Here is a 20,865-nt window from a genome sequence, read left to right on the forward strand (position 1 = left end):
TCTGTTATGTGTGTGGTCTTAAATGTATCCTGTGGTGTTTGTTTTGGCCTTTCACTTAATTTCTGTTCTTAGATAACCATAAGAAATGATAAAACCAATTAAAATCAGGACACCTACAGACTGGAAATTCATTTATTACTATTTTTAAGGTATTTTGATTTTTCCCCCCTCCAAGTTTAAATAGAATTTTCAAAATAGATTTTTGGGTCGATGTAATTTCTGTATGTCAGTGAGCATTCTCTTGGTGTTAAAAAATGTAGTAAGTGCATCTGCACTTTAGAATTTTGAATCCATTTATAGATAGGCTACGATTGAAAGGATATTAGGATCTAGAATATAATGTAATTTTTTATTCTGTTATGTGCTCTATTGAGTCCATAACATTGCATGTTCTCCTGAGGTCGAAGAAAATACCATATTTTAAAAGAGGAGCTGAAAAAAGTGTAGAGATAATTATGTCCATGGCAACAGCATAGCACCCATAGACAGGGGAGCAGGCGTGTGCTGGCTGCACGGCTGCATGGCAACAGCAGAGTCTGGAATGGGAGGAGGAGGGACAATTTTGAACCCGGACTATAGTGCACTTTTTTAAGGTGTTAGACTTAGCCATTAATAAACCTGATTAATGTCTTCTTGGCCTGTTTCAGCCTGTTACACATCATTTTTTTGTGAGTTTAATTAAAAAGAATAGTTGAAATAATTTAGATGTGTGGTGTAAGATCAGTAAATATGCTCTTAAGGCTTGTGTCAATTGGGTGTATGCTCCTGAAATTTAAAAGCATTGTATTAAGAAAACATTTTCTGTATGATTCATTGATGGTATATATTTGTAAGGGATTCAAATAGGTATGTCTTAAATCAATTTTCAAATTTAAAAATTAATGACCCTTATTTTATAATTTTTATTTTTCTAATACTATAAGTTGTAAGTGTATAATATGTATGTGTGTGTATATCTATATCTATATCTATATCTATCTATCTCTCTATATATACATATTTTGTTTTTTCTTTATTGATTTTAGAGAGAGGGGAGAGAGAGATAGAAACATTGATGAGAGAGAACACCGATTGGCCGCTTTCTGCATGCCCTCACTGGGGATTTGGCCCACAACCTGGGCATGTGCCCTGACTGGGAATGGAACTGGTGACCTTGGTGCGTGGGTCAATGCTCAACCACTGAGCCACACCATTGGGGCTGTGTGTGTGTGTGTGTGTGTGTGTGTATATATATATATATATTTAATTTGGTCATTGTAGGAAATAGGTGTGAACATTGTTAGGTAGTACTAGATCAAATCCTTTTTAATATATCAAATTAAAGTTTTTGAAAATGATATATTGAAATTCTGAATTTTTAAGGGTTATATATTTTTTTTACAAATGTAAACTAAATCATCTAAGCTCCAAAGACAAAATATGGTAGTTGTTAAAATACACCTTTGAGACCAATCCTACCTTTCTAACTATTCTAAATAATAAGATGTTTTCTGATCCTTTTAGTTGTACTGATCTGAGACTTAGTGTTTACTCTGGGTATTTCTTTTGCTTCCTCTCCTTTAACTCCTCTTCCTCTCTACCCCTGTCTTCTTCTAATGGCATTTGACTTAGTACCTGTGTTATTTGAAGCCTCAGTCTAAAATGGTTATATAAATTGACTTTCACTCATCAGTTCACTACCAAAGAAAATGTCTGCCTAAAATCAGGAGTATTTTCATGATATTTAATTCTACTTTAAGCCTACTCATTGTTCCCTGTAGCTATTAAAGTTAATGGAATTTATTATCCATTCTTTATTCCCAAATGTAATGCATTCTTATATCTTAATGACATCTTAGTGCAATGGTCTCTAAGTTTTTTCCTTTGGTTGCTGAACTCTCACTTTAGTCAAAGTATTATCCTAAGCATTAAAAAAAAAAAAAAAAAAAAAGTAAAGGGATATATTGTAGCTAAAATGAGGGTGCTTTTGTGAAGTGGCTGTGGAGTCTTAAGGAAAATGTAACTCTATTAGAACTTTTGTGGATTTTTGTCATTTTGTCTCCTGTCGTAACTTCAGTTCACACAAAAGTACTTCAGAAGAAGTAGGCTCGTTATTCTCTCAGCTGTAGTAGCCCTTGAGGGATTAATGTGGAGTAGAGCTTCACAAGCAGGGTTCTACTTTCTGTGGACCAGTGGTCCTGGATTTTGATCTGTTCTTGCAGCTAATGTCATACACATTAACGGGGAGGAAGTTACCTGCCTCTCTGTGTATATAACATATAAATATTTGGGAATCATACACATGCTTGGATTGCTGTATTAATAAAATTCCTGATAGAGACACAAGAAAATAATTCAAGCTAGTGAATGTCTAGATAACTTTCATTCGGTGGAGCAGTGGAAAATGTGAGTTTTCAATGACAGTGTCTGTAGAGATCCATGATGCATTCCAGGCATTCTAGGAATGGCCTTGGAGGCAGTCCAAAAAGCGCTTGTTTGTGGAACTGGAGCTGTGAAGGAAGGCTTCTCACTGTTTTTTTTATTTTTTTATTTTTTATTTTTTTTTATACTTACACAAAGCCTTTTTTTTTTTTTAAATCCTCACCTGAGGACATTTTTGCATTCATCTTTAGATAGAGCAGGAGGGAGAGAGGAAGAGAGAGAAATATCGATGTGAGAGAGACACATTGACTGGTTGCCACCCACACAACCCCAACCAGGGCTGGGGACAAACTACAACTGAGGTACATGCCCTTAATGGGAACTGAACCCAGGTCTCTCTGGTCCACGGGCCGATGCTCTAACTGCTGAGCCAAACCGGCCAGGGCACCGGAGGACATTTTGATTGATTTTTAGAGAGAGCGGAAGGGAAAGGGAGAAGAAAGAGAGAAACATTGATGTGAGAGAGAAACATCAATTGGTTGCCTCCTGCATGCACCCCAACAAGGGCCAGGTATCCAGCTACAATCTACGAACGTTCCCTGACCCGGAATCAAGCCTGCAGACCTTTCATTGTTTGATGCTCTTACCAACTGAGCCACACCAACCAGGGCAAGGCTTCTCACTTTAATGTATCCTAACATCTTGGGATTTATATATAATTTGTATATAATTTATATATAATTTGTATTCTAAAATATGGCCTGGCCAGTGTGGCTCAGTGGATTGAGTGTCATCCCATGGACTGAGAGGTCCCTGTTTGATTCCTGGTCAGGGTACATGCCTAGGGGCAGGCTGGATCCCCAGTGGGGGGTGTTTGGGAAGTAGTCAATCAATGTTTCTCTCTCATATCGATGTTTCTATCTCTCTCTCCCTTCCTCTCTCTCTAAAAACATCAGTTAAATTTTTTTTTAAATATGAAAATATATCTACTGGAAAAATAGTAAAGCTCAAATGTCATATTTTAGAATATCCAGGACTATAAAATAGTCCTGTTAACTTTTCCTCCATAAAAGTTAATCTCTATGATTTATTCTCATAAATATGTAGGACAAAGATAGTTAGGCTCCCCTTTGATACCACCTATGTATTTGGATATAATTTAAAAATTTTCCCATTTCTGAAAATGACTATGTGACTAAATAGATATTTGAATAGTTTCCAAATTGTTAATATTTGTTTAGTTTTGAAAAATTATTTATTTTTTTATCCTCACCCGAGGACATTTTTTTTTTCCATTTTTTGTTCAGATAGAGTGGGAGGGAGAGAGAGAGAGAGAGAGAGATCAGCGTGAAAGGGACACATCAAGTGGCTGCAACCAGGGCTGAGGACAAACTGCAACCAAGGAACGTGCCCTTAGCAGGAACCAAACCCGGGTCTCTCTAGACCACAGGCCAATACTCTAACCGCTGTGCCAAACCGGCCAGGGCTGAAAAATTATTTAAACATTTAGTATTTTTTTTAAATCCTCACTGGAGGACATTCTTAGAGAGAGGAATGGGGGAGGGAGGGAAAGAGGGAGGGAGAGAGGAAGAGAGAGGGTGAACGAGAGAGGGAGAGAGGAAAAGAGAGGGAGAGAGAGAGAGAGAAATAATGATTAGTTGCCTTCTGTATGCTCCCTGACTGGGATCAAACCCACAACCCATGTATGTGCCCTAACCAGGAATCAACTGGCATCCTTTTGGTGCAGGGGATGATGCTCAACCAACTGAGCCATTTGGGCTGAGAGACATTTAGTTAATTTTTATATTAGATGGCAACATAGAGTTACAAAGAGTGGAGACATCCTTACATAGTCCAAGGATATAAAACCAGTTTTTATTTTATATATAGTTTGTTGCAGCTGTTTATTTTATAAAAACTGAAGTCAAGATGTGCAATTCTTAAAGTAAGAATGGATTACTTAAAGTGGAGCTCTTTGCTGCAAAGTTTTTTAAGCTGCATTTTTAAAACAAAATTAATAACACTATTCTATTTTATTTTAAAAGCTTAGGCATTTGCAAGTACGTAGAGCCCCTGAATTATGAGGTTTGTATACATTTTTTTTACACCCGGCCAATGTGACTCAGTGGTTGAGCACTGATTCATGCACCAAGAGGTTGTTGGTTTGATTCCCATTCAGGGCACATGCCCAGGTTGTGAGCCAAATCCCCAGTGCGGGGGCCTGCAGGAGGTGGCTAATCGATGTTCTCTCTCATCATCGATGTTTCTATCTTCCTCTCCTTTTCCTCTCTCTCTAAAATCAATAAGGAAAAAAATTTGAATAATTTATTTAAATAATTAATAAAGAAAGGAAACAAACATTTGCGTCAATATAGTCCTACTTTTTAAAAATTGTCAATCCTCACCTAATGATATTTTCCCATTGATTTTTAGATAGAGTGAAAGAAAAGGAGACAGGGAGGGAGAGAGAAACCTCAATGTGAGAGAGACACATTGATTGGTTGCCTCCCACACGACCCTGACCAGAGCCAGGCACTAAACCTGCAAACCAGTTATGTGCCCTTGACTGGGAATTGAACCTGTAACCCTTTGAATTGCAGGCTGACACTACCCACTGAGCAAAAACAGCCAGGGCAAGTCCTACTTTTGTATAACCTTGTTTTCAGTTTTAAAGACTTTAAGTTATTTGGAGTTAAATATATAAAATAAAATATCTCATTTGTGTTGTGAAGAAATACACACACACACACACACACACACACTATATATATTGCTAATATAACACTGCTAATTTGCCCTTGAAGTAAGTCCTTCAATATTTCCGTATATAAAATATGTCCTTTGTGAGTTGCCATCCTTCTCACTATGAATAATGAAGGGTTTGCATCATGGTTTGAAAATAAAATTTATTTTTATGTGGTTGTATTTTATATGATATCCTGTTCAATGAAACTGTCCAGGTAAGAGATTATACAATAAGATGGAATTGTTTTCAAAATGGTTATATATATATATTTTAAGTGTGTTAACCTAGCCCGGCCAGTGTGGCTCAGTGGTTGAGCATCGACCTATCCACCCAGAAGTCATCGGTTCAATTCTCGCTCAGGGCACATGCCCAGATTATGGACCCAATCCCCAGTGGGCGGCATGCAGGTGGTAGCCAGTTGATATTCTCTCTCATAGATGTTTCTATCTGTCTCTCCCTCTCCCTCTAAAAATCAATAAGAAAAAAAATAAAGTGTGTTAACCTAACTAGGAAGCACATCTGTCATTTTTCAATTTTATCATAATTTCCTTCTTATCTATATGCTAGATTTTATTAGGGATATGTGTTCTATATTCACACTCAGTTTATTGATACTGAAGGCATTGCTAATGTGATCATCAAAGTGATATATACCATGTTTTCTATAGTATATTTCTTATGGGAAAACTAGTATTGTAATCTTAATTTTAAAGTCCTGGTATATGGCTATAAAAATTAATCTGTTAATACTCCATTTCAGTAGTGGTAAAGTACTGACAAAGGTATATTATTGAAATAAAGGTGAATTAATAATAGTAGTTAGCTATGTATTTTAGCATTGCAGCAGCAAAAATAAATCTCTTTGAGAGGGAAAATCAGGTAGTAACATAAAGAAAGGATTAAAAAGCAAAATATATTTATTATTAAATTAAGCCACTGCTAGATGTTAAAACTTCTATATGGCAATAACTGATAAAAAGTCTATGTTGCTTTCACCATGCTGAATATGATATATATTAAAAATGATTCACAAGACAATATGTATTAAACAATTGTTTAAATAAATACACCATTAATTGAATAATTTTGAATTTATATAAAATATCATGACTGGCTTTCTAGGGAACAGAAGAAAAAACAGACAACTATAAAACTTAATGTACTTGAGATATATTGTCTTATATTTAGAAATTTGATATAAAAAAAGATTTACACTATATGTCAGTCATCAACTTGGAAATGGTGATAAGGTGAAATGGAAGATAATTATCTGCATTTATTTCTGAATTGCATATGTAATGTGCTTAACAAAATCTAACAAAGCAGACATTTTTGATGGACTATATCAATTTTATTATCTATTATTGATCTGAGGCTATGAGTTTAAATAGTTAATAGTAATTTATCTATGTATACTTCTTTTTTTTAAATATGTTTTTATTGATTTTAGAGAAAGATAGAAGAAGAAGAAAGAGAGAGAGAGAGAAAGAGAGAGAGAGAGAGAGAAAGAAACATCAATTGGCTACCTCCATGCATGTCTCCTACTGGGGATCGAACCCATAACTGGGCATGTACCCCTGACTGGGAATCGAACCAGCAGCTGCTCCATGCATGGAATAATGCTCTACCAAATGAGCCACACGGGATGATGCTCTACCAAATGAGCCACACCAGCCAGGGCGCCCTATGTATATTTCTGATTTCAGTTATATTAATATATACCATATATATCTTTAGATACTAAAAATTAGGTGTTTCTTAATGTCCTAAGAATATCTGAATTCTAGGAATAGACAAAATGTAATAGAGATTGAGGGGGTGATATAGAGAAATAGCCAGAAGTAGAACATTCCAATACTTTTCTTCTTCCTTTTTATGCATCCAAATTATTTTATTTACTTTTTAAAAACATTTTGTATTGGAGATATTCTGAAAGATACAACAGTAAAAGCAACTGTGCATAAAAGAAAGGATAGTCAGGTTATGAAGAGAATATGTTAGTCTGTGACCTGTATTGTTATCAGCCTTGATCATGCCTCCCAGTATGCCCCTCAGTGAAGACCTGAGAGAAGTATTTATTGAGAATCACTTCCCTTGACATTTCTTGGCTGACTAGAGTATTTTACCAGGATGAATGGGGGAGTAATCCATGTTGTGGTACCTGTGCCCAAGAGCAGAAACTTGAAATGGTATACTTTGTGGAAAGAAAAGGAGATGGAAATATTAGTGACCCTGGGAAGCCCTCTTTGGTGGACACTACATTAATAATAATGTAGAAATAACTACCAGAAGATGAGATGAGCTTATTTTAATAACTTTCTCAGTTTAGAAGGGGCCTTTCTTACATTTTCTTTAAGATGATTTAAGGTCTGTATTATAAATAAACATTCTCTTCACTAATTTAAAAGTACAACATTCTCTTTTTGTGAACCATCTTGGCTAAAGTCCAAACAGGACATAAAAATGGCCAAGAGACATATGAAGAAATGCTCAACATCACTAATCATCAGAGAGATGCAAATTAAAACATCAATGAGGTATCACCTCACACCTGTCCGAATGGCTGCCAACAACAAATCATCAAAAACAAGTGTTGGCAAGGGTGTGGAGAAAAGGGGACTCTAGTACACTGCTGGTGGGAATGCAGACTGGTGCAGCCACTATGGAAAACACTATGGTGTTACCTCAAAAAATTAAAAATTGAACTTCCATTTTACCCAGTGATCCCACTTCTAGGAATATATCCTAAAAAGCCTGAAACACCAATCAGAAAGAATATGTACCCTCATTATCATAGCAGCACTATTTACAATAGCTAAGATCTGGAAACAGCCCAAGTGTCCATCAGTAGATGAATGGATAAAAAAGTGGTGATACATATACACAATGGAGTACTATACAGCTGTAAGAAAGAAAGATCTCTTATCCTTTGAGAGGACATGGAGGGGCCTGGAAAGTATTATCCTAAGTGAAACAAGCCAAGCAGAGAAAGACAAATATCACATGATCTCACTTATTTGTGGAATATAATGAACATAAAAGTCTGAGGAATTGCGTAGACCCAGAGACGTGGAAGTAGGGTACAGACTGACAACCCTCAGAAGAGGAGGTGGCAGAGGGAGGGATGAGATTAACTGCAGAATTTATATGCATATATACATAACCAATGGACACGGACAACAAAGCAGGGTATGGGGTGGGGGAGATGGGGAGGAGGGTGTCAATGGGGAAAAAAAGGAGAAACATCTATAACAAAAATAAATTAATAAAAAATTAAAATAGCCCTGCCTGGTTTGGTTCAGCTGCTGGAGCGTCAGCCTGTGGACCAGAGAGTCCTGGGTTTGGTTCCCGTTAGGGGCATGTACCAAAAAACAAAACAAAACAAAGAAGCAAAGATGACACATATGCTAATAGTTGTTTGATTTCTAAAAATTTCTGTTGCTTTTGTTGGAACAGGTATCATATATTTCCTACCAGTGCTACTTTAAAAAGATGTTTTGCTCATCTTCTGCCAGAGACTCTAAAAGAGATCAGTTTTCTCCCAAGTCGTTTTTCTCCCTAATCATTTGGCATTGTTGGCATTGCTGTAAGGAAAAGGTGGCAGTTTTATGTAGGTGGAAGAGTTTTAATCGTTGGCTGTAATAAAAATCAGAAGCAAACTTTGGATTCTCTTACTCAATTATATATTTATAATATTCTACATGCAGTTTCAATATTTTATTTTCTTGAAGTCACAGTAGTATTCCCAATACTATTGTCACAATAGTATCCTTGGTCTCTCCCTAGTCAGTAACCCCTCATTTACTTTATCTCTATCTTCTGCACCTCTTCATAACTAGATCTTCTGAAGGGCAATATAATTCCTCATCCTGAGGACCAGGACAATTACAGTCTAAATCAGCAGGTCACATGTTGGGCAGATTTAGCAGTAACCACCCTAACTCTAAAACTCTCTCATGTCATTGGGATACTGCATTGCTCTCTGAGCCTTGTTCCATTTAAACAATCTTAAGGTTATGGTATTCCACAGTAACCACAACACACTGAGCATTTTCTATCCCCATAAATCTTATTTTACACATAAATATTTAATTAAACTTCTCTTCCTTTTTCCTGTGTGTGTGTGTGTGTGTGTGTGTGTGTGTGTGTGATAGACCTGACTCAATTCCAGCATCAGAGCAGAGTCCCTGTTGTATTTTATTATTGTTAAAATAATATTATCTAATCTCCATAATTATTATAAAGATGAAATTGGGAAATGTTAGCAAGTGCTGTAAGATAAATGGGTTTTGTGATCAATGGGGTGTGAGGAATATTGCATACTATAGCTCTTTGGGGGTTCACAGCACATGTTAGCATATACCCTAAAGCATCATAATGATGGAAACGGACCCTAATCTCTTTAACCCAGCAATTTTCAAATAGAATTACATACATAATAATTTTATACATGCTAATCAACAATGTTGATATTTTTGAAAATTAAGCTTTTTAGAAAGAAGCTCTGATCTAGGCTTTAGTGAAATATTATCTGTAAAAATATCTCCCACAATACTATGCTATGACTAATATCTGAGATTCTTAAGTAGAAATTATGGTTTATTAAAAATGACCATTCAATTGGTCTTATTATACTCCTTATGTATAGCAAAGTTATGGGAAAAAGAGAGTATTGGACTTACAAATTTAAAAACTTTATGTTTGCTTTAAATAATTTTCCTTTGCCTGATAGCAATACAGTGGCTCTGATATAACATGAATCCTGTTCTCTTCACAAAATCATGTGACCATATTCTCTAGAGAAAGAATCCTTTGAAAGGTAACTTTTAAAATCTGTATAAGGTTCAGCTTCATACTTATAAAGACTTGTTTGAATATCTAATAGTCTGCTTTCATTTTAGTAGATTACTATGAACATCATGATTGTTTTTCAAGTAGGTACTATAATCTTTATGATTGAAATCTTCAAATATACTCCAAGGGAAAAGATGCAGAGTGCATGTATCTAGATTTCAATAAGATATTTCAAAGTTCTCTTTTAATGTCCCTGTTGACAAGATGGAAAATATTGTTATATGATAGAGCCATATACTATTATAATTGGCTGAAAGATCATATTCAGATGACTCTGAGTTACAGATTAATATTAACTGGAAAACAGACTTCTAGTGGTTGTTTTTTATAGGACTTTATCTTTGACTCTTATTCTAAATTTTTATTATTAACTTGAATAAAAATATTGGAAATTTTCTTTTCAACCTTGCAGGTATTATGAAACTGGAAAGGGTATTAAATATGTCAAATATATTGAATTACAAAATAAAAATTCTAAGAAACTGGGGAAATTTTAGAGACTAGATGAAGATTATCATAATGATGTTTACAGAGTTGACTATAGTCCTTTTTTAAACAAAGAAACTAGCATCAGTAAAAGCAAGTGCACAGTTAGAGATCAAGATTAACTTTATTTGACTAAGCATGCATATTTAGTGAGACTCTGAATTCAATATGGGAGGGAGAGAAAGTAACATTAACTAGTGTGTACTAAGTGTGTACCTTGGGCTAGTGAGTTTCATATATTCATGTAATTTATCTTTAAATGCAATCCAATAATATCAAAATTATTATAAATAGTATACTAATCAAGAAAACTAATACAATGAAATTAAATAACCTGCCCCAAATCCTTCAGCAAATAATTGTCAGAATTTATTTTCAAATCTATTAGAATTCATGTTGGCATTAATAGAATGTAGAACTACAGGATTCAGATAGAAAGAATGGAAAAGTTGACTGCCTTAATTCTTATTACCATTATCATTAGCTAGTTATTAATAACAGGAAAGGAGCAAAAGGGGAAGCTAAACATTATAGGCATATCCTTTGGGCAGCTTCACCAGGAAGCTGCAACTTTGTGCTCCCCAGGGAATCTGTGGGACGGATCCAATAAAGGCAAGATGGACCCATGCCCAGTGAAGTTGGGGTGACATAGGGAAGAAACACGCCTGTCAGTCAAATCTGGGGGAAGAGATGATTGGCCAGGATGGGTATGGCTACTGCAATCATGTGAAAACTTCTTTATGACTGGACAAAGGGAAATGGGAATTTAGAAACTCAGGGACTTAATTCCACAGAAATAACATCACTTGTTCACAAGTGCAAATCTCAGAAAATTACTTTTCTCGGGATATTGTAAGAATTTCACTCCCACTAGCAACTGGGGCAGATGAGGACCTCCCCCCTCCATTAACATTCCAACTGTGTCTGGTGGCTGCTTTTAGATCTGGGCATGGTTGCAGAGGAACATTAATAGAATGAATCAAGTCCAGAGAAGAATAGACAGATAAAAATTCATATTATGTAGACTTTACAAAATTTGGATCCCTGTATATTTTAAATAAAATTTTCTGGTAGGATGTGGTCATTGTTTAATATAATTCTTAGTCTGTTATCTTTTAAAAAAAAACAACAACATTTTTTTCTTTTGTTTACCTCCATGGGGAAAAACTAGGATATCAATGAAGGGAATCTGGAGAGTTGCAGATTTTACTCAACATAAGGCAAACCTATTAAATATTACTGCTTTTGCTTTTGTCCTCACTTATATTATCTATGCTACACTATATTTGTATCTTGTATATTTTGTTTTTCTCACGATAGTGAACATTTCGGGATGTCAGAAATCCATATCTGCCTAACTGCACTTTTCCCAGCACCAAGAATAGTAACCTCGGTTAAAATAGGCGACTAATAGTATTTGTTGAATGAGTAAAGTCAAAACAGTAATTTTTGGTTTCATTTTTGATCCTGGCAAAATAACATTTTCCTTACTAACAAATAATGTTTTTCTTATGGTTGGCTAAAGAAATACTAGTGTAATTTGTGAATTCATAAATTCATAATAACTCATCTAATTTAGTGTCAGGAAACACTGGCTTCTCTAAAAGTCATGTTAGACATAGTGACCCATAATGACTGATAAATCTTTCAGTCTGTGTATGAAATGCATGGCAGAACATTTTATGCATTGTCATGTTGGCAGTTACCAAACCGTCGCATAGAGGTGTGAGCTCTGAAGTGAGGCTGCCAAGCTTTTGCGCTAGCTAGCTCTATGATTCTGAACAATTGATGTATACAATTCATGACTTTTGTTCTTCAACTGAAAGTATCAGTACCTACCTTATGAAATTACTTTAAGTGTTAAAAACCACACTGACTGTCCTAAACTGCCTTGGGCAGAGAGTGGGTAGACATGTTAAAGAATATTAGTACTATTAGTCACACATAGTAAGTATTACTCTTATAGCTACTCATTACTCACACTATTTTCCTTGAAAATAATGAATATTGAGCTTTGTAATAAATGCCATCTACCATTTGGAAGTGCTCCCTTGGGCTTTGCCCAAAATAACCATCGTTCTTCTGGTCTTCAGATATAAAAACAAAATGTTAGAATGTGGGATAAAGAAAGGGCTTGAGTGGATTACAGATATAGATAGAAAACTTGTGCTCAGGGAATATATTTTCTCTGTACCCATTTTTATCCTCTGACTACCTTAGTTTTGGGGCACAAACCCTTTTCTGCACTTCCCTTGTTTCTCTTGAAGGATTGAAACATCATAATGGCAAGTCGAGTTGCCGCTGGCAGCGTTGCTTGTGAAAGACAAGCACACTCTCACATTACAGCAGTTTTCTTGCTTTTGTGAAAAGACTCCCACACCAGTATCTGCTGCTGAAATCGATTCTGCAAGAGCCATTTAACAAATTAAAAAAAAAAAAAAAAAAAGACCCTTCCCCAGGTTCTGTCATGGAGTCTTTGTGTCTTTGTCTTCACTCTACCTTGGAACAGTCCACATTCCAGGTTTGTCTGAAATTTTATTCTTTGACAAGAATGTATCCCTGATAATCACCAGTAGGACTCATTATGACTTTAGTCATTACAGATTTACCCTGGTTCCCTAAGGCACATTTCAGTTATGTAGTCTGAGTCTCTATCATCTTATAAAAATTGTGCTTTTAAAAAAATTATCTGTTTCTGTGAACCATTGAAGAGTAAGTTGCACACATAATGACTTTTTACTTCTAGATACGTTAGTGTGCATTTCCAAAAACCAAAGATAATCTTTTACTTTCTTACTTAACTGCAGTAGTTATTCAAATTAGAAAATTAATACTGATACCATACTATGTATCCAAACTCTAAACTTTATTCAAATACTATTAATTTTTCCCCAGTAATGTCCTTCATAGTAAGGAAAAAAAACTGTAAAATTTTGAAAACATTTTTCCAGAATATGCCCTTATTGCCTTTTCTATTCTCTATTACTGAAAACAGTGTGTTTTGGTTAGGTTTATTTTGAGGATAGTGCTAATCATAGTCATCTATATAATTCTCTTTTTACTCTTATTTATGTAGGAAAGCTATAGACTCTTGCATGTTACCTTAAAAGATTTCTCTCTGAAAATTTGATCATTATTTTTGAGGTGTAGACAAAAATTACATATCAATGTAAATATATACTTCTTGTTTTAAAATTAAAAGGGCAAGTACACTTACTCAAGTAAAATAAAACGGTAATTAATATGGAGCTAAAATTGAATGTAGCATAAGCATATAAGTCTTGTAATCTTACTTATTAGTTCCTTCCATAATTCTAAATGTGAATTCATTTTACATTTAATTAATAGTTATTGTTAGTTATATAATTAAATAATACATTTATTAATATACCAAGGAAGACTTTCATTTGAAAACATAGGCATACATTTGTTTAAAATCACATGATATCATTAGATAGTAAGATGTTAATTATATGGAAAATACCTAATAAAAATCTTAAAATATAAAATTACAGATATCAAATTTTATGTTTTCCTAAATTTATTGTCAGTAATGCTTCTTGGAAGTGTATTTTTAAAGAGTTTACTAACAGTCTTCATGGTTGTTCAAATCATGTTTTAAAATTTATGCCTGCTTTATTTTTGGCTTTTTAAAATCATTCATAAGAATGTTCATTGCATATATTCTATATTCTTTTTTTTTTTTTTTATCTTCACCCAAGGACATTTTTCCATTTTTTGTTCAGATAGAATGGGAGGGAGAGAGAGAGAGAGAGAACATTGACGGGAAAGGTGCACATTGACTGGCTGCCTCCCGCACGACCCAACCAGGGCCACCAGGGCTGGGGACAGACTGCAAAGGAGATACGTGCCCTTAGCAGGAACCGAACCTGGGTCTCTCTGGACCGCAGGCTGACGCTCTAACTGCTGAGCCGAACCTGCCAGGGCTCATTGCATATATTCTTAACACTGCTACCTTTTGTTTGATAAACACCAACAGATCATTAAGAGCATTGTCACTATATGCCTGTGTACTTTTAGTCCTTTTGATTGATGGTTTTATGTAAATAATATTTTGACAACCCAATAATGCCATAGCTCTTCATCCTTTTAGTGCGAGACTGCACTCTTCTCCTTTTAGCCTCATTGCCTAGAACATCTAAGTTCAGATAAAGCACAGTTTAAAGGATAAGGTAGAAGTATGAACAGCATGATTATTGTCTATTAGAATTTTAAACCATGGTGAAACTGTAATTCTGGGAACAAGAAATTTTAAACAACTGTCTTCTTTTTACCTTTTTTAAATGATTTTTTTAATTGATTTTAGAGAAAAAGGAAGAGAGAGGGAGAGAGAGATAGAGACATTGATGAGAGAGAAGTTGACTGGCTGCCTCCTGCATGCCCCCCACTGGGGATTGGGCCCACAACCTGGGCATATGCCCTGACTGGGAATCGAACCGGTGACCTCTTGGTGCATGGATCGATGCTCAACCACTGAGCCTCACTGGCCGGGCTAAACAACTATCTTCTTTAAAAGGTAGTTATAAATTTACTTAAGTTATCTACTCTGATTTTTGATACAAAGAAAAGTGTATAATCTGAATAGGCCAAATAAGCAGGTAAAGTACATTAAGTGTAACGCATGATTACATACAAACATATTTTCTGCATCCAAGTTTCAGGTCTTGGAAGAGTAGCAGTCATCTGGTAGGGAAGGGAAACTGGTGCTAAGGAAAACGCCAATAAAGTCAGTTCTCAAAATATTTTCTAATTAAAGTCAGTTCTCAAAATTATACTTTCTAACCATTTTGTTGAAGAAATTAAAATCCAACTTCTCTAAATCTAAATGTTTATTATGCTTCTTGTTACTCTATCATGCCTTCCTCTTCTGACTATATTCTGACTCTTATTCAACACATCCTTATATCTGTAAACACATACACACACACACACACACACACACACACACAGAGTGGGACAAGCAATTTAGGTGAAAAGAGAAAAAGGAGAGTATGAAGGAGAAACTATATAAACAGTGGAGGCAAAGTCCAAGCTGTCAACATGAGAGTAAAAGAGTTAGAATGAAAATGAAGGTTTAGGTAATGAGCGAATTTGAATAAGTAAATGAGAATAAGGAAGTAACCAAAATTATGTAACTGAAAGCAAAACAACAAAAAAGGAGATATAACATTCATATGCAAACAATTAAACAAAATACAAGCACAAATATATATTGGTTTGAAAATAGGGAAAGGGAACGTGACTAAACTTGAACTGCCAAGATCACACTAATGGTACATGACATTTTTAGAATTTTTGTTTCCTAAACCTTTCTTTCTTCAACTTACATATAATCATAATAAATCTGAATATTATTGCATTTAGAAATCTAGAACATTAAATATATTTGTATGTGATACAGTTAATTATATAAGAAAATATGTGTCCTATAGAATTTTATGCTTAATTTTCAGTTCTCTCCATGTTTAAAAAAATTAAAGCAATTTTGTTGTTTTAATTAAATAATTCCTGGAAGCAGACTGGCTGGGTTAAGTTCTTTTTGTGTATGTGTGATTAATACGTACAACAAACACTGTTTGAATTTGAAGAATTTAAAGGCAAACATGAGGCTGCTCCTGTCTTTAATACATTTTTTTATGTCAAAATATGAAAGGTTTTATTAATTTTTTCCTATGGGGGTTCCTTGGAAATGGACATTTGTCTTTATCTGTAACTTATCAGTGAAAATAGCTGGGGCCATGGATTGGCCACCTGGGGGACATTTTTATGTAATCTGCATCCTCAGAAATTCAGTAGTATTTGAGTTTTAATGATTTCAGAGGGCCTCTGCCACTTGACAATTGATGCATACTAGAAATGACCTGGAGCACATTGTCTTTCATATGTATCCCTCATAGTCATTAGATAAAAAGTATTGACCAAGAGAGTAAGTATGGATCAAAATAAAACTAGCTGGATATTCACCCTATGGAATATTTGTGTTAAAATCTGGGGATCTGATGAAATGCCTTCCCAGTTGGATATCTGCTTCAGTCACACATTTTCAAAAATTAGGAAGAGAAAGCATAAAAGGGATTATGTCCACGGTTACCAGGTGAGCATGTGGAAATGTCACTGAGCTCTCGTTACAGAGTCTGCTAGTTTTTATGTAGCATGTCAATTCCTAATTATTAACTTGAACTTTTTTTTTCAATGAAGACTACCAGCATGTTATTTGTACTTGTAGAAATGTGAACACTATCGGCAGTTCCACATTTTTCATAACATGTTAGATTTCTCAATTATTTTCATTCAGTGTTGTCTATACTTGACCTTAGCCAAAAAGGGAAGAAGTGGTTATATTCACTGATTTTATTTGAAGATTGCTCTTTACTGATGGTGATCTGGACATCATCATTTTAGCAAATAATCTACTGATCAGTATAGGGTTGATTAATTTCAAGAACTAATATTATCCATTATGCATAGATTCTAGAAAACTTATTTTTCAGAGGCCAAACTTCCTGATTTTGTCTTAGATATTGCAATGTGGCTGGTGTTGGAATCTGTAATTCACTGATTACAATGCACATAAGCTCCCTACTGATGTTTTTACTGGAAGAATATAAATACTTTGAACCAAGTCTGATACAACTACATCTTTTAAATATGAAATAATTATAGATGAAGTTTGGTTAAACATAAATACTCAATCCGTTACACTGAATAACAGTTTTTTTTTTTAATTCTTAAAATTTATTCAGTTTCTCTGATGTCCAACTTGAAAGAATTATTACTGTTTTCTATAACTGTATGTACTCAATAAACATTAATTTTGACTTAATATAATTACCATTTGCCATCCTTAATGGAAATAAATTTGTTTATGTAAATCCGTGTACTTCATATAAGTTCCTCTGAATAGCCATGTTATTTTATAACCTTTTGTCTTCTCTTAAAGTAAAATTTGCTATTTTGCATTTGTCTAATATTACTTTTAGACTTTCCCCCAATATTTTACTTTTTAGTTGTTTATTTTTACTGTTCAGGGTTATAACAAGTAATCTATACTTAATTCTTTCAGTGATGTTTTTTGATTGAATGATCAAAGTCACTAGCATTAAATTTACAAAGTGGCCCAGCTTGTGTGGCTCAGTGGATTGAGTGTTGTCCTATGGACTGAGAGGTCCTGGTTCGATTCCCACAGCGCATGCCTGGGTTGCAGGCTCAATCCCCGGTAGGAGGCAGCCGATCAATGTCTGTTTCTCCCTACTTCTCTGTCTAAAAAAATCAATAAAAACGTATAAAAAAATTACAAAGTGATTTCAAGTTCTAAATTACATTAGCATGGCCACTGGTAATATTTTCTTTAAAATATCTGTGGAGAACATATAGTGTTTTTTCCTGTAATTTTAAAAAAATTAGCTTGAATGTCCACATATTTTGTTGGTATACTCACCTATAACAGGGATTTTTTCTTTTTTTTTTACAAAAACAACAATGAAGAATTAGTATTGTATTTTTTTAAGAACTCATAAAAAGATAAGGATATAACATATCTCTGCTTCTGTGGCACTCAACAACTAGTAGGGAGGGCAGTTGTCGAATAAGTAATTCATCCATATAGTCAATATTGTGAAGAATACAGATGTATAATAAATAGTTTCACAGCCCTTCAAAAAAAGGTTTTCAAATTCATGTGTATTAATTCTGTTGACCTGGCAAAAGCTCACATGCTTATTGCTATTGTATAATATTTTCATTAATCAGGAAAGGAAAATTGAGCAGAAATGATTTGTACAAGAGATCAGAATGTTAACTAAGCAGGACCAATGTTAAAAATCAAGACTTCAAACTTAAAATCTTCTTTTGCCAACAGCAAGCTCTGTTGCCCCTGCTGTGTTTATTCTTTGTAGTTGTTTGGTACTAGCATATGCCACACAGATAGAATAGCACAATCAACAAGATACACACAGTAGTAATACAACAGGAAACATGTACTGGGTATACATTAGGTGCTGTATTTTAACATATATTATTTTCATTCCTTGCACCACTCTAAACACAAACCTTGGTAGGATTATTTTCATTTTACAGATAAGAACACTGAAGTGTAATAAAAAGTATTAGTTATTTTCACACTGAAGTCTGGCTCTGAATGCCAAACTATTTTTGCTTTCTAAAAATATTTTTACTTATAGAAAACTATGTTTTATAAAATTAACATGTACCGGTTATCAGAGAAGTCATACCTTTTGAACTTTATAATAAACTCCTAGTAGATTTTTTCTTAAGCATATGCAATTTTTAGTGAGGCAAGGAATTAGATAAGGTAAACCTTTTGGTTGCACTTATTAAAACCAAACTGATTTAAATGATTCCTTAAGTGTCTTAATATATTGTCTCAGATGTTTAGATTCATTATTGGTAAAGTGTTCTGAGAAAATTTACGTTTGAACTTAGCATTATTATATTCAATAAGACAGAAAAGTACTTCAATAGTAAGGTGTTCTTTTATCTGTTAATGGACAAATGGGACTAAAGTGCTAAAGAAATAATATAGAGCTTGTACTACATTATATTTTTAAGAAAATTGCATGTTACATTTGCCAAAGATAGTTGATAAATGCAGTAAACCAAACATTTATTGATTTTTTTGTGTGTGTGTCAGTATCTGTACTAAGTGCTTTTATATTTGTGGCTTAATGGTCTCATTTCATTAATGTGCCTTGAATAATCATAATCACACAGTCATCTATAGCTAGTAATTTTTAAGCTTCCACCATGGGAGAGACACTGCATTAAGAGCTGTAGCATATACAGTGACTTGACCTCAGGGATTAGAGCCTAATTATGGAGACAAGACCTATACATGAAATGATAGAGAAAGAATGTAAATGCCCAAAGAGAAATATAAACCGTAATTGTTATGGGTATTCAAAGCAATAAAATAATTGTTATGAAAGGATTATAACCCATTTTTGTTTATTATTATCTAGCAGGAGTCAGGATCTAAAAGATAGCTCTGAAAAGCAGGAAATATAAGAAAAGGTTCAGCACATCAGTGCTTCCAGTCTTGGCTGAATTGTAAATAATATACTCCATCCAACACAGTAGTGTTGACCTGCCAACCATCGAAATGAAAGTATTTCTTTTATTTGTTTTTCTACAGCATGGGAAAATCACTTATTAAAAATATAGCAAACTGATGTCCACTTTTATACATTTATTTGAAATATAAAATTAAACATTGGTCAACTAGAATGAATCACATTGTAAACAAAAGTTGAAAAGTAAGCCTTTTTTTATTAAAATGCAAGGAGTCTAACAATAGGAACAATTTTGAAAAAATGAATTAACTTCTTGCAGCCTTTTTAAATAGCATTCTAAAAGTTATAAAATTCAGAACAATATGATAATTTTCATAGATAACACGAGGATTATTAATATGACAAATACTATCTACAAATTATTCGCTCTTATAAGCTACAATATCATTAAATATTTTTACATGTCTCATAAAAGTCACAAGTTCTCAGTAATGGCTCTCTCATTACCTATACACAATGGAAAGACAAAAGAGATAACTAAAAGGACAATCGAAGTAAATTTTGTGTGTGTGTGTGTGTGCACGCACATGTATTTATACACCTTCAGGTTCTCTATACAGAAGAAACAATGGAGGAGCATGTGCTGTTAGCAAGCCTAGTATTGACTTCAGTCAATATTTACTGAATATTATAGGTAGAGGGCTCCATAGTTTAATATATTGATTAGTTTCTGAAAATGAAGCTCAAGAGTAAAAAAAAATGAGTTATTTATATTATCTGACTGTACTGTCAAGGGGTGAAGTGACAAGGGTGACGTTGTGGTGTAGAAGTGGCGTGGGAGTCCTTGGGGTCGTATTGGGAGTAGAAGACAAAAGAGACATGAAAACAGTCTCATCATGACATGAAGGAGAGAAAATGTCATAATGGCAACTTGAGACCCACAAACTGTGAAAGTGACAGAGGGATCATAGCTAATTAGGAGAACATATTATTAATCACTGAGGAACTATCTGAAAGGGATTTATATTTCTTCCAAATCTTTTGTTGAGGAATGAGTCAGAAACTGGTATTCATTACTATTACTGTGTCTACCCCAAGCCAATGTGGTTTGGTGCAACTGAAGTTTTCACCCAGAAATCATGTATCCATATAGTTGCCTCAGAAGGTAGGTGATATAGTTACATGTAAATAAGGTTCTACTAATATCCCCTTTAGGGCTTTGTCTTACAGACATGTGGGCAGGTGGGTATACACACACACACACACACACACACACACACACACACACACACACGCTAACATTTATTTGCAGCAGTGTTTGAAATGGCAAATATTTGGATGTACCTAAAAGTTAGATTAATTATGGCA

At 34.4% G+C, this 20,865-nt stretch overlaps 1 protein-coding gene across 2 annotated transcripts in view; it reads left to right on the forward strand.

The window, feature by feature from the left end:
* Positions 1-20,865, forward strand: part of GRID2 (glutamate ionotropic receptor delta type subunit 2) — a 1,393,668-nt gene that overhangs the window by 81,715 nt on the left and 1,291,088 nt on the right. The gene's annotated exons all lie outside the window — the stretch shown is intronic.

The sequence above is a fragment of the Molossus molossus genome, unplaced genomic scaffold, assembly GCF_014108415.1.
Source record: "Molossus molossus isolate mMolMol1 unplaced genomic scaffold, mMolMol1.p scaffold_m16_p_1, whole genome shotgun sequence".
Classification (NCBI taxonomy): Eukaryota; Metazoa; Chordata; class Mammalia; order Chiroptera; family Molossidae; genus Molossus; species Molossus molossus.